The sequence below is a fragment of the Suricata suricatta genome, chromosome 6 (genome assembly GCF_006229205.1).
Source record: "Suricata suricatta isolate VVHF042 chromosome 6, meerkat_22Aug2017_6uvM2_HiC, whole genome shotgun sequence".
NCBI lineage: Eukaryota > Metazoa > Chordata > Mammalia > Carnivora > Herpestidae > Suricata > Suricata suricatta.
The window spans coordinates 38415056-38432621 of NC_043705.1; the positions used below are offsets into that span (position 1 = coordinate 38415056).

Below are 17566 nucleotides of genomic sequence, written 5' to 3' on the forward strand. Positions count from 1 at the left end.
CTGGCCTTGGGGAAAAAAAAATCACATCATAATAAAAAGCTGCCCGAAACATGAACTTAAGAAAAACTAACATAAAAGCCCCCACTTTTAATGACAGTGGTTGGCCAGATGCCAAAGTCCCTGTGCCCAGAGGAGCATGGCTGGCTGATTTCTTGTCCCTAGGCTGACCTTTCTGTGCCCAGGAATTTTCCATGCGATGGCCAGCGGTGTGGGAGGTGGGGCCTTCGCAGGTTCAGCAGGTTGAGGCACTCACAGGCAGTTGCCTTTAACTTTAGCTAGAGACCAGATTTTGTTGGCTGAGTGAATAGTGACTCTCGGTTCCAGGCAGTAAATCTTGGCTTCTTGAGATTATTTGGTTGAGGAGTGGGGAGAGAAAAATAAAAACAAAAAAACACACCGAGAAAGACCAACAACTCTCAGGTACATCGAAGAGGAGAAACACTTAAAATGAGAAGTTTCATGAATGATTACTCCCCAAAGCAAGAGGCTGTAAGGAATAGTTTCTAGACAGAGATTATGCCATTTTCTACAGCTAGCTCCTTGATTTATAGGAGCCATTTGGTGCTTAGGCACTTCCTTTGAGATATAGCTTCTTCTACTGTATGTGGAAAAGGACCTAGTGTGAAAGAGAATACAGGGAATTATTTACTGCTGTTGAAAACTAGGACCCAGGGGCTGACTTTGTTTTTGTTTGCCTCTTAAAAAATGTTTCCTAGTAACACAAAGATATATATTATCACAAATCCCTTGGTCAGCAACTTTGACAACCAAGACTCATGAACAGCCACAAACATGTTGTCTGACATTGGCATCAATTTCTCCTTTTGGGGATAGAGGAAGAGCAGAGAAATTGAGAAACTGAGAATACAAGAGGGACTTAAAATACTTCATCCAGATGAACAGCCAGTGCAGCCTTGAATAAAAGCAGTCTAGGCTTTGGGACCTTGGCTTTGCCATCTGAAATTGAGCATTTGCGTGCGAGGTGAGGGGTAACTACTGACTCTAGAGAAGATGGATAAAAAACCTTTGTAGTGACCAAAAGCACTCTTCTAACAAGAAGGGTTCTCAAAAATCCCACTATTTCACCTATAACACACGTCAATTTTTAAACTTCAGCTCATCAGAATAAGTATCATTTGCTCAGCACTTGACTGCTTTATGATGCTTCTTACAACAACATCTGTGACCCTGCTATAATTATTTGCAAGTAATGTATTCAGAAACTTGGGCTCAGCATGTATGTAATTTGCTGAAGTTTCCTCCTCCACCATCAATACTCTACACTTGAGGTTCTCAACAAGGGCCAATCTCTACCACCTTTCCTACCTTGGGAATGAGACATGGCTTTTGGTGAGATCTGGAGACATCCTTGTTTGTTTACAAAGGGGGAAAGAGCCATTGGCATCTAGTGGGTGGAGGCCAGGGATGTTTCTCCACATCCTAGAACGTATAGGATAGCCCCTCCACCTCCCAACATTACAAAGAATTATCCATCCCAAAATGTTAACAGCACCAAAGCCAAGAAAACCTGCTCTACACAGTCTCACTTTAAAGTTCCTTTTTGACTTCAATGAACATTTCTTTACTGAGAAGTGTCAAATCCATTATTTTTTATTATTTCCCAAATTCCATACTCTTTTTTTTACTAATTTCCTGACAGAGGCCTCTGCCTGGTTGTTATGTGGGAAGCTTAAACATAATATGACACAAATAGATCTTCACCTCCTATATTCTGATATTTTAAAAAAATGTTAATGCTTTTATTTACTTTTGAGAGAGAGAGAGAGAGAGAGAGAGAGCGAGCGCCCTAACAGGGAAGGGGCAGAGAGAGAGGGAGAGAATTCCAAGCAGGTTCCACACTATCAGTACAGAGCCCAATGTGGGGCCTGAACCCACAAACTGTGAGATCATGACCTGAGCTAAAATTGAGTTACTTTTAACTGTGAGCCACCCAGGCACCCCAATTCTGATCTTGATCAAAGACCCCACCATCTAGGGCTTCTTAAGTTAAAAGCATGATTGCCATTCTTGACCTCTTCCTTCCTGTTCTATTCCTCACTCACTCCGATCCAATCATTTGGCAAGCCTTTCAAATATACCTGAGAAACATCTCTTGCAATTGGCCTTTCCTTTCCTTCACACTGACATCATTTTAGCATTAGCCCTTGTCACCTCAGGATAAACTGTTGCCTTAATTTGGCAAATCATGCCAGGCACTATTCTCAGCATCCATGAGTTATTATTATCCTCCTTATTTTACATATGAGGAAAAAATGGTTCAGAGAGTAAGCAGCTGCTCAATGAAGAAGCCAGGGGTTAACCTCAGGCCAGACTCTGTGCTGTCAAACACTACCCTCTGCTACCTCCCAATCCATCATCTTAGACTTGACTTCTATCTTTTCCTACATGAATCAAGTATCCCAATTACTCTGAAGATCTTCTGATCCTTGGAACTTTCTAGAGTTTTTCACATTTCTGCATCCTTGAAAATGATACTTCCCTTATCTGGAACACTCTTTCTTCCTTCCTTCTGGCTAGCTCCTAGCCATGGTCCAAGGTCCAGTGCAGGTAAAAGCTCTTCAAGGCCAGGTATCATGTCTTAATCCATATTTTCAAGCTCTAGCCTTGTATCTGTTTCATAACAGGTACCCAAATTTTTACAAAGTAAAAGAAAATCACTTTCTCTACTACTTCCAATGTGAAGTTACTTTGCAAATATTTTCCAGTGAAAATGGCCCCATTTTCCAATATCCCATTTCTTCCTCAAAGCAACTAATTAGAAGTTAATGTTTATATATAAGTATATACAAAGGGGAGCTTCTTTAAAATATATTGATTATATGAGTTGAATATATATATACTATATTGACTATATGCAATTCAAAGACGTGGTGTCAAAGGTTGGTTTATAACCCAAAATTTTGCTTCAAGTTGAAAATAAATCTGTTGGGGCACCTTGGTGGCTCAGTTGGTTAAGTGGCCAACTTCGTATATGTGCTGCCGAAGTGAGCACTAAGTGGCCAACTTCGACTCAGGTCATAATCATGCAGTTCCTGAGTTTGAGCCCCATGTAGGCTCTGTTCTGACAGCTCAGAGCCTGGAGCCTGCTTCAGATTCTGTCTCCTTCTATTTCTGCCCTTCCCCTGCTCACGTTCTGTGTCTCAAAAATAAATAAACATTAAAAAAAAATTTTTAATGAAAATAAGTCTCTTTTCTTTGGCCTGCTAGAATTAAAAAAAAATTGCTCTAACAGTGATTTATTTCAAATAATTCATTTCGGAGTGAAGAAGAAATTCAAAAGATGTTTACAATGGAAAGTCTACCCCAAGTTCACATTATTTTAGCAACTTCCCTCTCCCTCTCCCCTGTCCCCTGATACCATGAGTGGCTAAAGTAAAGTCAATATGGGGTAAGGATTTAAGGTCATTCTAATTCCTATTTCCCTCATGACTAGCATAAGGTATATGAGAAGACAAATATTTCTGCAAGCCTCTTTTTTTGTCATTAGCAAAAGAGGGAAATATATAGTGTAGAAAAAAAATCCTTTGGCAAGACCATAAAGCTTTTATGCTCAGAAACAAAACCTGCTTATCCCCTGGTTCATTAATTCTCCTAAACCATTAGCAAATGGAAGACAAAGACAAAAGATGAAGATATACAAAATATGTTCAGAGGCTGTCAGAGTTAAAATGATTATTGAGATATAATCCCTGCTTCTCAGAAGATGGGGAAAAATATAATAAAAGGTCATTCTTTCCTGTAGCTTTTAGTAATACGAGATTCAAATTCTGGATTTTCGTTATTAACATGACATTTTCTATCTCTTTTCTCACCAAATTGGATAACTATTCAGAATGAACACATTAAAATTTTTTTCTTTTACATTTATTTGTAAGAGAACACAAGCAGGGAAGGGGCAGAGAGAGAATGAGACACAGAATCCAAAGCAGGCTCCAGGCTCCAAGCTGTCAACACAGAGCCCAACGCGGGGCTCAAACTCACAAACTGTGAGATCATGACCTGAGCCAAAGTTGGACACTTAACCAACTGAACCACCCAGGTGCCCTTCAGATGAACACATTTTTAATGAGATAGTTTCAGTGTGCTGTCCCCAGCATTCGTCCCCAGCTTTGTCTCTGAAAAACCTATAAAGTCAATGTGGAATTATATTATCAGCACTCCTTTTGAGGAGTCATGAGGTATGGTCCTGAGGCATTAATCCCAAATATAGCAGTTATGTGTGCAAAAATTGCAAACTTAATCTGTATTTACTCAGGAAAGTGAAAAGACCTATTCCTTTTATTATCCACATACCCAATTAGTCTCATGGCAGTGCCGGCTCTGTATGATGGTGGGTTTTCTTTAGCTGATTTCCTGTATGGCTTTGTGGGAAATCAGGAAGCTAATGTTCTTTTGGGCATAACTCCTTCACCCTGAAGAACAGCTTAAAATGGCTGTAGAGGCTGCTCTTGGCTTTCTAAAACCAGGACTTCCACACTAGCATGTTTTCTACCATCACACCTTTCTACATTTCACTTCATCTAGTTCATTACTGCTTCAATCTCAATTTAAAATCATTGCACTTCAGGGGTGCCTGGCTGGCTCAGTGGGTTGAGTGTCTGACTTCGGCTCAGGTCATGATCTTGTGGTTTGTAGGTTTGGGCCCCACATCGGGCTCACTGCTGTCAGCCTGTCAGCTCAGAGACTACTTCAGATCCTCTTTCCCCTTCCCTTTACCCCTCCCCAAATTGTGCTCTCCCCCCAAAATAAAAGTATTAAAAAATCACCGCACTTCAGTGGCCTAACAAATAAACTAGGTTATAGTTTTTGTTTAGGCCATCCATTCTTAACCTTAGCTATGCATTAGAACCACCTGGGGGTGCTCCTAAAAACTATTTCTTACAAGGCCTACCCTGGATCAATTAAATCTGATTATCTAGGATGGGTATAGATAGCAGTACTTAAAAAAAAATAGCCTCAGGTGGTAACGAGCATAATTTTCTTCATATTTTCACAGGCATTCTGAGCTACCTGCAAATACAGGTTCACTGTCTCTCTTTGTGAAATGGGGAATTTTGTTCACCAGGAAATCCCAATGTGAGAGAAAGAAGAAGTCATTTTCCAGGTGAGTGGCCCCTTCCCTAGGAGCAAGACAGGGAAGCCGGGGGAATGGTGTGCTTCATGGATCTTCTGGGTCCATTTCTCTAATCAAAATTCAAGATGATTTAAAAAAAATGTTTTAATGGTTATTTATTTTTGAGAGACACAGAGAGACAGAGCATGAGAGGGTGTGTAGAGAGAGGGAGACACAGTATCCAAAGCAGGCTCCAGACTCCAGGCTGTCAGCACAGAGCCCGACGCGGGGCTCAAACTCACAAACTGTGAGATCGTGACCTGAGCTGAAGTTGGACACTCAACAGACTGAGCCACCCAGGTGCCCCTAAAGATGATTTTTAAGTTTAGTTTTAGTTCATAACTTTGTTTCTTTGACAGTTACTCCATGAAAAGACCATGCCACATGGATATTGAGTGAATAAATGAATAAGTGACTGAGGAAGTAATTGAGAGAGAAATTACATCTAAGTCAACCTCAAATTTCATCATGAAGACCATTTTTTTTTTCATTCCTCATAGGCACTTGCACATAAATTTAACTCTCCTTGAAAGTTTAAAAGATGTTTTAGATCCTTAGTCCAAAACTAAGGAGGATTGGAAGCTTAGTTTTGGATGGATTCATTTGGGTATTTGTCATGACTTTCAAATTACTGAATCCCAAATCTCAATTTTGTCTTCTCAAACAGGCAAGTACTAACATGAGCTAAGAATGCTAGCCATACAAACATGCTCAAGACACAGAAGAGAGGCTGAAGTGGATGTGCCACTAAAGAAATGCAGTGTTAGGAAATGAGGTAAACATCTAGTCTAAGAAATGGCCCTGCTGACTGCCACTGGAATGTGGTCCCTCTTCATGCCACTTCCAAGAAATATCAGGTTTAAGAAATAAGCAGAAAATGTAAGCTAAGAAGGGAAGGAAACTGAGTAATGAGGGAAGGAAAGCATATACTCCTCGATACCTCTGTATTTCCTGGCAAGAAAGAACTTTCTATTCTTCATTTCATTCATCTAGGTAGACAGCTCTCAGAGCCTTCCAAATGTCAGACTATGTTCTAAGCATTAGGGATATAGCAAGAACAACAACAACAACAAAGAAAACAACCAACCAGGGCACCTGGGTGGCTCAGCTGGTTAAGTGTCTGGACTTCAGTTCAGGTCATGATCTCATGGTTGGTGAGTTCAAGCCCCACATCAGGCTCTGAGCTATCAGCACAGAGCCTGAGGCCTGCTTCAGATTGTTTCTTCCCCAAACCTTCTTTCCCTCCCCCATTCATCCTCTGCTCTCTCTCTCTCCCCCTCTCACAAAAATAAATATTTAAAAAAACCCTAAAAATATAAAAAACCAAACTAACAAACAAAAATTTCTCTTCTCATTGATCAAACATTCTAACCGAGGTAGGCAGAAAACAAACAACACGTGGTGTGACAGTACCACGGAGGATGTACAGCAGGGAAAAGGGATAGGGAAGGTAGGGGGCCTTGCCATTTTCAGTAGGGTTGCTAAGCATAGGCCCAAGTGAGAAGGTGACAGCTGAGTAAAATCCCAAGGGAGTTGAGGGAGTGAGTTGTGTGGACATTTGGCATGAAGTGTAGAGGCAGAAAACAGCAAGTGCAAAGCCCTAAGCCAGGAGTCTTAAAAGCTCTGGAAGGTGTTCGGCTTCTACTCTGAGTGAAATTGGGGGCCTCCGTGGGTTTTAAGTGGAGGAGTGATATGATATGACCGTAATGGGATCACTGTGTATGCAAAGTTGAAAACTGACCAAAGGGGGCAGTGGTAGAAAGACCGATGGTGAAGCTGGCGCAATATTGCAGGTGAGAGATGATAATGAGATGAAAGCATCAGCAGCTGGATTAGACAAGGGTGTGAGAGAGAAAGAAAAAAGAATCAAGGATGGCCTCAAGGTCTTTGTCTGAACAGCTGAGGTGGAGAAAGCTCTGGTAGGAGCAGTCAATAGTTGGCACTAGATACCAAGCCAACCACTTTCCGAATGTAATAGAACACATGATATGCAAAGAACTTAACAACCAACCTCTTCACTGAGGAAACTGAGGCCCTAAAAGGGGGGATATATCCGGGCAGCAGGGCAGGCACTAAAATCAAATGTCTTATGAGTTTTGCTCAGGGCCAAGTGATCCAGAATAGAGACAACCTGCCCCCTTAGGTGAATACAGGGATTGCAGATGGTACTGTGGTGGGACCACAGAAGCCTGGCAGGTAAACTGCTTCAGGGAAAGAAAAGATCACATATTTTAGAGAGCTCTGAGTAAGCTTTTCCCCAGTGAAGCTGTCAGCCATTTCCTGTGCTGTAGTTCCCCTCCTCAAAGCAGAGAGTAAGAATGAGTACATAACAGTGAGATTCTGGGGTAGGAAGGCTAGAGACCTTTTAGGTGAAACAATGGATTGGGTGGAATCCCTCCCAAAGTCAGAGCTGCTTGTTGTCACTGCTCCTACTGCAGCTGCTCTAGACAATGGTACTAAAGGGCTGAGTGTGGGTGTATTCTTTCTTGACACTATCCCTGATAATGGGCCTCCTTTTAAATGTTTGGAGTTCATCATCCCTCCTTGCACATTAGCATTCTAGAATCTTTTATTTTGGGTGACTCCAGCCAACAATAAGCCCTCCCACTTCTGCACAGTTGCTTCTTGGCTTGGGTTGGAATTCAACATAGCAGAGGCAGGGAAGAAGATTTGCTTTATGGGGCTTACTTTCTGTCCTTGAAGCCCCTTTCAGTCCTTTCCTGTGGTCTTGCCTCTCTGTCCCTCTAGCTTCTTGGTCAGGCACACTGCTTTGTCCTGAGTTCTTTGTTGGCACAGAACAGAGAGTAAGGGACACAGGCCTCATGGAGGAGGGACACTCAAGGTTTTGTTAAAGGAGTGTCTCCATGTGTACAGGTCTCTTTGTTTCAGCATTCCCTTTTGCAGGCCAACAACTTTCAAGGTCCAAAGCTAGCAAGAGGGTTCTCTAGGAAGCCAAAGCAAGCCAGTGCAATGCCAGAATTGGCCCACATAAATTTGGCATTCTTGGATGTTTTTTAGTAATATAATAGGATCTGATCTGGATTTGCTATAGCTCTTCCCACAGGATCCATATCTTCAAGGGTCTCAAATGAAGGCAACACAGCAACAAAGAATAAATGCTGAGAGTGGGCTTCAGAGCCATATACTACCATCTTCTTTCTGGATCTATTGTGGCAAGATTCCAAAGGAAACCCAAAGTAACTAAGTAAAAGGGTAGGTTTTTAATGAAATACAAAAGTAATTGAAGATAAATAATGTCAAACATAATAGATAAAAGTCTATTTAGGAAAGTTCTTTAAGTTTATGAAAAGGATTACCCAGAGTTTAGGAACAAAGGAAAAAAGAAAATGGCTTGTATTAGTAAAATGATCAAATGGGAAAGGACATGTTCAATATTTAGAGAAGTTTCTTTGAGAGACTGCTGGATTTCCATCTTTGGTGATATATAGACATATGTTGATTTAATGTAATTTCAGAAGAGGTGAAATCTTGAAAAAGAAGAATGAGTTTGGAGGATTCAAATTTCCTAATTTTATTTTTTATGTTTTTATTTATTTCTCAGACAGAGTGAGAGTGAGAGAGAGCACACACGCACACCCAGGTGCAAACACACAAGCAGGGGAGGGCAGAGTGAGAGGGAGACAAAGGATCTGAAGCAGGCTCAGCACTGACAGCAGACAGCCCAACGTGGGGTTTGAACTCACGGAACCATGAGATCATGACCTGAGCTAAAGTCAGACGCTTAACCCAAAGTCAGACACTTAATCCACTGAGTCACCCAGAGGCCCCTCACGTTTCCTGATTTTAAAACTTAAGTACAAAGCTACAATAATCAAGACAGTGTGGTACTAGCATAAGGACACATGCATAAACCAATGGAAGAGAACTGAGAGTCCAAAAATAAACTGTTAGGTTTATAGCACAAGTTGTGTATCCATCCATCTCTTCACAGATACTCGGGTTGTTTCTGGCTTCTAGCTGGTGCAAATAAGGCTGCCATGCACTTTTTTATATAAGTTTTTTATGGACAAGTGCTCTCATTTCTCATGAGTAAATACTAGGAGTTGAATGACTATATCCTAGAGTAAGAATATTTAATTTTTTTGTCATTTTTTCTTATTATAGATATAACATAAAATTTACCATCCTAACCATTTTTAAGTGCAAAGTTTAGCAGTGTGAAGTATACTCACATGTTGTGAAACAGATCTCCAGAATTTCATCTTGTAAATCTCAAACTCTATATCCATTAGATAACTCCCTTTCCCCCTCTCTCCAACCCCTGGTAACCACCATTCCACTTTCTGTTTCTATGAATTTGACTATTTTAGATACCTCATATAAGCAAAATCATGCAGTATTTGTCTCTTTGTGACTGGCTTATCTCACTAAGCACCATGTCCTCAAGTTTTTTTCATGTTGTAGCATGTGCCAGGACTCTCTTCCCTTTTAAGGCTAAGTAATATTCCATTGGATATATAGACCACACTTTGGTTATCTATTCATCTGTCCACGGACATTTGGGTTGCTTCTGCTTTTGGCTACTGTGAATAGTGCTTCTCTGAATGTGGGTATGGAAATATCTTTCAGTATTTTTTAGCATTTTAAGAAAGTGCCAAAGTACCAAATTACATTCTAGCCAATAATGTATGAAAATTTCAGTTCTTCCACCTTCTCATCAACATTTGGTATGGTCAGTCTTATTAATTTTAGCTATTCTTATAAGTCTAGAGTAGTATCTCACTGTGGTTTTAATTTGCATTTCCTAATGACTAATAATGTTGAACATTTTTCCATGTGCTTATTTGTATCTTTGTATCTTCTTTGGAAAGGTTGAGAACCTTAAGGTAAAACAATGGATCGGGTGGAAACTCTTCCCAAACCAGAGCTGCTTGTTGCTATTCATGCTGAAGCTGTTCTAGACAATGGTACGAAAGGGTCAAGTGTGGGTGTGCTCTTTCTTAAGACTGATTGTGATAATGGTATTCTTTTTTAATGTTTTGGACTTCATCATCTATTCAAATCTTTTGTGCATTTTGCAATTGTTTATTTTCTTATTATTGAGTGTGAGAGTTTACATGTATTGATCCAAATCCTTTATAAGACACATACTTTAAATATTTTCTCCCACTTTGTGTCTAATCTGATCATTCTGTTAATGATATCCATAGAGTACAAGTTTTAATTTTTATGAAGTTTAAGTCAGCAGTGTTTGCTTTTATTTATCAGATCTTTGGTATCATATCCAAGAAATCTTTGCCTAACACAAGATCATAAACTTTTTTCCTATGTTTTCTACTAGGAGTTTTGTACTCTTATAGGTTTAACCTTTAAGTCCATGATCCATTTGAGTTAACTTTTGCATCTTTGCACCCAGGTATTCAATTATCCCAGCACTTTTTCGTTGACAAAAACTACACTTTCTCCAGTGAATTGTCTCTGTATCTTTGTTGAAAATTGGGTGTGCATAAATGAGTGGGTCTATTTCTAGACTTTATTCTCTGCTATTGATCTATCTTTAAACCACTACCAAAATATCTTCATACCATAACCTTCTAAGTTTTGAAATCAGGTAGCATTAGCACTCCAACTTTGTTCTTTTTCAAAGTTGCTTTGGTTATTCTAGGTCCTTTGCACTTTCATAAGAATTTTAGAATTAACTCATTAATTTCTACAAAGAAGTCCACTGGGATTTTTATTAGGATTGCTTTGAATCCTGAGATCATTTTACAGAGAATTGACATCTTTACAATACTGCATCATCTGATTCATGAACATGATATATCTCTCCATTTATTTCAGTATTCTTTAATTTATTTCAATTTTTATTTTTATTTAGTTTTTATTGCTCAGCTTTTGCACATATTTTGTCAGACTTATCCCTATTTTTTCATATTTTTGGAGTGGTATTTTTAAAAATTTCTATTTCCAATTATTCATTGTTTAGGTGGTCTGGTTTCTAACTTTTAGATTTATCTAATTAGATTTTCCTGTCTCTGTTCTCATTGCTGAATGCATGAACAGCTCAAAGATACTTGTGTATTTTGAGAGATTTGTTGGCCAAATTTTACTCAAACAGTTCTGGGAAAGGAAATATTCACCCTGTGCTACTTCTCACTACCTTCATATAGGCAGAATCCTTACCCTGTATCTTTGGATAAGAACAACTTCTCTGCAGTTCTTTTCTGGAACTTCCTGATTCTCTGTTGCAGCAAACAAAACCCACAGAGACCAAGGTCCTGGCACAAATGCTACCAGTTTTCTAATCACTTGGCATTGGCCACTGAAGGTCACAGAGCTTCCTGGCAGGAAGTAGGGCACAGACAGCAGGTGGCCTGCCAGAGCAGCTGAAAAAAATCTCTATTCATGGCAGATTGTATATCACCAACTCGCTGTGACAGCACCACATACCTGCCAGCCCCAGAGCAGGCTGATTAGGGTAATTTAGGTTTTGTCTCCAAGCATAATTATTAGAGTTGTCAAGAGCGTCTATGATGCTAAAATGAAGACTCACATCCAGAGAATGATGGAGAAGACCCAGTGGGTGCCCAAACAGTCATAGAAGGCTCAGAGGTTATAGATTCATTTCAACGCCAGGACAATATGATTTGGGAATAAGAAAATGTAACCATGTTTAGTAGAGTTCATGATGTTCTGAAGATATATAAGAATGGGAACTCAGACGTGATCTTAGAAGTCCAATAGGTAAGCCTCAAGGAAAGGATCTACTTTCTAAAAGCATCTGAACCACAGACTATTTAAGAACAGAATATGCTGACACTTAATTACTAATGTGCTTGGCACAGGGCTGCCCAGAAAAGCCCCACAGGCTTAGTAAAGAGTTTCACAGAGAGCATGATTGGCTTTGTAAAAACCTCAGACCTAGGACTAGAATCTTTATTTTAAGTGGAACTGGCAGTATTAACTTAGTGTGATTTCAGAAGCAACAGAAAGGTGACTCATGATCTCAGCACACTGTGTTCATCAATGTCTGACATTTCATGAATTCCTTTGCTTTCTTTTCAACTACTGAGAGGATTACAACTTTGGTGGGAGAGTAAGTCATTAGGCCTTAACAGTCATTTATGCCCCCGTGTAAATGAATTTATCAGAAAACATTTTTTTTCTGGTCCTTGGAGAGTATAGTATAAGAGAAAAAACTCAAAGTGAATGAAGAAAAGTGAAAGGGGACAAAGGCATGAGAGAGACTGACACTGACTGACTGATATTCCTTTGCATTTCACAGGAGGCCAGCTTGGTAAAACTCACACAGAAGTATCAAGGGATACTGTCCAGAAAGTGAAAAGTGAAAAGACAACCCAAAGAAAAGGAGAAAAGGTTTGCAAATCATATATTTGATAAGGGTCTAGTATCTGGAATATATAAAGAGCTCTTACAACTCAACAACTCCATTTAAACTCCATTTAAAAATTGAAAAAAGGGTTTGATTAGACATTTCTCCAAAGAAGATATACACATGGTAAATAAGCCCATGAAAACATTTTAACATTGTTAATCACTAGAGAAATGCACATCAAAAGCACAATAAAATACCACTTTACATCCAGTAGGATGGCTATAATAAGAAAATTGGACACTAGCAAAGTGCTGGCAAGGATGTAGAGAAAATGGAAACCTCATACATTGCTTATAGGAATGTAAACAAGTGCAGCTGCTATTGAAAACAGTGTGGAGGTTCCTCAGAGAGTTAAACATAGAATCACCATAGGATACAACAATCCTACTGCTAGGCATATATACAAAGGAAATGAAAACAGATAGTCAAATAGAAACTTGTACATGAATGTTCACAGCAGCAGCAGTCACAGTACTCAAAATGTCTAAACAGCCCAAATGTCCATCAGTTTAGGAATGGATAAACAAAATGTGGTATATCCATATAATGCAATATTATACAGCCATGAAAAGGAATGAAGAGCCACTATATGTCACAACATGAATTCACCTTGAAAACATTATGAGAAATGAAAGAAGCCAAAGGGCCACATATTTTATAACTTCATTTATATGGAAATATATAGAATAGGCAAGTCCATAGAGAAAGCAGATTGCCGGGGGCTGGGAGAAGGTGAAATGGGGAGTTAGAGCTTAAGAGGCTTAGAGTTTCCTTATGGAATGATAAAAAAATTCTGGAACTAGATAGTGGTGTTGGTTGTACAGTACTACGAATGTACTAAAAGCCCTGTATCAAGCACTTATAGATGGTTAAAATTCAAGTGGTAATTATATGAACTTTACCTAAATAAAAAAATAAATAAACCACACAGAAACTCCATGAACCTGTTGGCTAATTCTAGGCAAACCTAATCTTTGCTAGTTTCCTTTCATGGTAAGACAATCCTGTTTTATGAGTGATGTCTAGAGAACATGCCGCCAGCCTGGCTTCTGCAGACTAGCTAGGCAGCAGAGCTTCAAAAGTATAACTCTTTTTATTCTTCCTGATGTACTGACTGTCAAGCTGCAACATAGGAATTAGCACCAGATAGAAGAAAGACGGACAGGAGAAACAGATGTGCAACACAAGGAAAGTAAAAGTCTGAAGTGGAATCAATTTTTAAAGCTTGAGCCATCAGAATTTGTCATAGTTGAGGGAAGTGCCAGGAACCAAACCTCAATACAGGATAAAGAGAGAAGGCATTTTTGATCACTTCTGAAACAAATGCTTTCTTTTCCATCATTTCCTCCTCTGAGTCCTCAGGTGTTAATGCATACACACAGCTACTTACACAGAAATATATATTATTGTTGTTATATATAAAACATATATAACATTTAATATGTATAACACACATATTATATGTATTATTGCTATACACACGCACGCACACACACACACACACACACATATTATTGTTCTTAAGGCTACTTTTAAGTCCAAAAAAAATATGACCTGCCAAAACGTTTTTTTTCTTCCAGGAAAAACAGGCCACAGAGAATGATATGTTACTGATTTACAAACAATATATATACTATTATATATCACAAACTATGTATATAATCTGAAAAGATGAGGTTTGTGTAGATATTGGAAAGGTTCAGTGGCTGATTTTCCCTTCTCTCTCCTTTTCTAGTCACGGTTGAGACATTTTTGTTTAATTGGGAAAAACAAAATAAAATTCAGTACTGCTGAATCAGAAAGAAAGGTCACTACAAGTGCTTTGACTAAATTTGGTGATGCAGCTAGTGGTTCCACAATTTAATCTCTACTGACAAACCACAGTTAAAGTCACTGCATAAAAGGGTTATGGGATTTACATGAAAACTCATTGGTTGGACCATGACAGTCAAGGGTCAGGTCCAGTGGTTGTATGGATCACTCTTTTCTCTCTTTCATGGCCTCAAACTGCCATCTTGATAACAACCCCAGGTGAGTTCACTACTGGGGCTGGAAGAAAATATACCTTAATTTTTTAAACAATTTTTAAACTTATTTTTGAGAGAGCACAATCAGGGAAGGGACAGTGACAGGGAGACACAGAATCCAAAGTAGGCTCCAGGCTCTGAGATGTCAGCACAGAGCCTGAAGTGGGGCTTGAACCCATGAACCATGAGATCATGACCTGAGCTGAAGTCAAATGCTTAACTGAGCCACCCAGGTGCCCCAAGAAAATACATTTTAGATCTTGATGATAGACTAATAACTGTCTGTCATCTTTATATTTTAAGAAAAGCATAACTTTCCAGGAAGTAAATGTTAGGTACTCAACATAGCTGTGAGATGAATGTTTCAGGCTGTGAAGACAGGATGAAGGATGCTGGAAGGGGATGTTACAAGCTTTCCATTAGAATCTGAAGGAAGTTGAAAAAAATGGCACAAAAACACTGGTTTAAAAGTTTATCTATGCTGGTAGACCTTGCCCCACATATTGTTCTAGTCCAAAGGACAATTAAAAATATCTTGGACTGCACTGTGTCTTCCTGGAGAAGAAGGTACTCAGGGGGACAACGGAGGTGCTGGATGTGAGGAAGAGCAGTAGCATGGAGTCTAGGAGCCCAAGGATAATAACAAAAGGAGAGGCACCTAGACTTTCCCTGGATACCTCTGTATTTTTAAATGTCAAGTAGATTTAAGGGTCCTTTGTCTGTAAATCATACCTGTCTGATAAAAACAGAAATCAATCCTGTTCCCCTCAGTGGACAATCTGTTATCTACCTGGAGTCTCTCCAGCTGTAGATTTCCCCCTCCTGTTCCCCAACATCATTTGTTCTTTAAGCTGCAAAAACTGCACCCAAGCTTATTTGATGTCTGCTCCTCTCAAGTGTCACAATGCTGGGCCCCGAGAGAGGTAAAGCATTTGTGGTCATGCTCCATGGCCTTCCTGCTGCTGCTCTGCTGAGGATGTGCAGAACTTCCTTTCTGCTGCACAATTCATGATGGGGATACAGGCATTCATTTCATCTACACTAGAGAAAGCAGGCATAGCAGTGAGGCTTTTGTTGAACTTGAATCAGAAGATGATGAAAAATAGCCCTTAAAAAAGACATGGGAAAGCATGGGAGACCAGTAAATTGAGGTGTTCAAGTCTCACTGAAGCAAGATGGGTTGTGTGTTGAAACACAGCAGTCCAAACAATGCCGACACCATCAGTGATAGCTTTGTGCAGCTTTGGGGACTCCCATTTGGATGCACCAAGGAAGAAACTCTTCAGTTCTCCTCAGGGTAAAAAATTGTGCCAAATGAGATCATATTGCTAGCGGACCCTGAGAGCAAGATTACAGGGGAAGTTTTGGGGAAGTTTCCCTCACAGGAGTTGGTTGAGAAGGCCCTAGGGAAGCAGGAGGAGAGAATGGGGCACAGATACACTGAAGTGTCCAAGAGCAGTCAGGAAGGAGTTAGGCCTACTCAGATACCCCTCTGAAGTTCACGACTGTACAGCAGTCAGGGTTTTATGACTGCTCTGGCACAGCCAGGAGGTATATTGGCATTGTCAAGCAAGTGGGTCTAGAAACAGTAGGTGGGGCTTATTGTGCAGGTTCGGGGGGGGGGTGGTATGAGGAGTACAGCAGCCTCACGGATGGCTATTCCTTCACCAGCAATCTCTCTCTTGGGAGAGACCTCAGTTACTTACTGTCTCTCAGCCATGCATGACCACAGATACAGAGAAGGCTACTTCACTGTCCAGACTACTACTGGGTACAGAGTCCACATGAGAGGGACGCCATAAAAAGCCACAGAGAATGACATTTACAACTTTTCTCCACTCAATCCTAAGAGAATCCATATTGAGATTGGTCCTGAGGGAAGAGTGACTAGAGAAGCCAATGTTGACTTTGCCACTCCCAAAGGAGCTGGGCAGCTATGCCCAAGGACTGGGCCAACATGCAACACAGACACATAGACCTCTTCCTGAATTCCACTATTGGGTCCAGCAACGGGGCATACAGTAGTCAGATAATGCAAGGCATGGGGGTGTCAGCTCAGTCTACTGATAGTAGCCTTGAAAGTCTATCTGTGAGTGGCTATTATAGGGCTGGCTATTGAGGCCAGAGCAGCATGGGTGGATAGGACTAGTTTTGTAGGGGCATTTGAGTTATTGCAATCAAAATTTCATAGGCAGCCAACAAACACTGAAAAGCAATTATTACTCTAGAGGAGGCTGTGGGATCCATTTTGCCCTATGAGTTTGTGAAATTTGGATTAAAAAATGACCTCATCAGTGTTTTCTCATGCAAACTTTCTTCTAGCATATGATATGAGCAAACTAAAACTGTTTTCAGCATTTTTCTATTAACATTTTGGTACTGTACTTCAGCATAATGTTATCTGAATTAAAGTAGTTTTTTGTACATTAAATGGCTTTTTTTTATACCATATTACCATGAACACATTGGGAAGATGTGCTTTTTTTGAAATCTCAAGATATTAGATCCCTAATTCAAAGAAGAACATTTCTCTAGTTTCTTCATTCTAGTTTATTTTCATTTAAAATCTTTTAGGTTAAGTTTAAGCTTTTAAAAATAAGTTAGTTTTGAAGATTGAGTCACGTTACTAATACCCTAGGAATTAGTGAAGCCTTGACTTAAAACTCTCTTTGTACAGTGATTTCTTTCTGGGTATATTTTGCTAAGTGAAACTTGTTAAATTTTTTTAACTATGTTTTTTTTTCTTAAAATAAAGATTTTCTTCACAATGGAAAAAAATACCTTTTCTCCACAATAAAAGGAAGAATAAGATATGTATAATATATGTGTGGGTATAACATTTAGGTACATAACTTAATTTTACAAATAAAGATAAAGGAATTCCAATTCATGACACAATTTTTTAAATACCTTAAGGCCTATCTCTAAGGACCCTTAACCAGGTGATCCCAGGTTATTTGGGGTATTACAATAGCATAAGATCTATTTTTAAAATTGATTAAAGCACTTCACAATTTGCCAATTAGATTTGCTTAGCCATAAGATTTC

The 17566-nt window shown here is 39.5% G+C and overlaps 1 long non-coding RNA gene and 1 pseudogene across 1 annotated transcript in view; one reads left to right on the top strand and one right to left on the bottom strand.

Annotated features, from left to right (window-relative positions):
• Positions 1 to 17566, bottom strand: part of LOC115294394 — a 91413-nt gene that overhangs the window by 9694 nt on the left and 64153 nt on the right. The gene's annotated exons all lie outside the window — the stretch shown is intronic.
• On the top strand, positions 15423 to 16661 carry LOC115294392 (annotated as a pseudogene).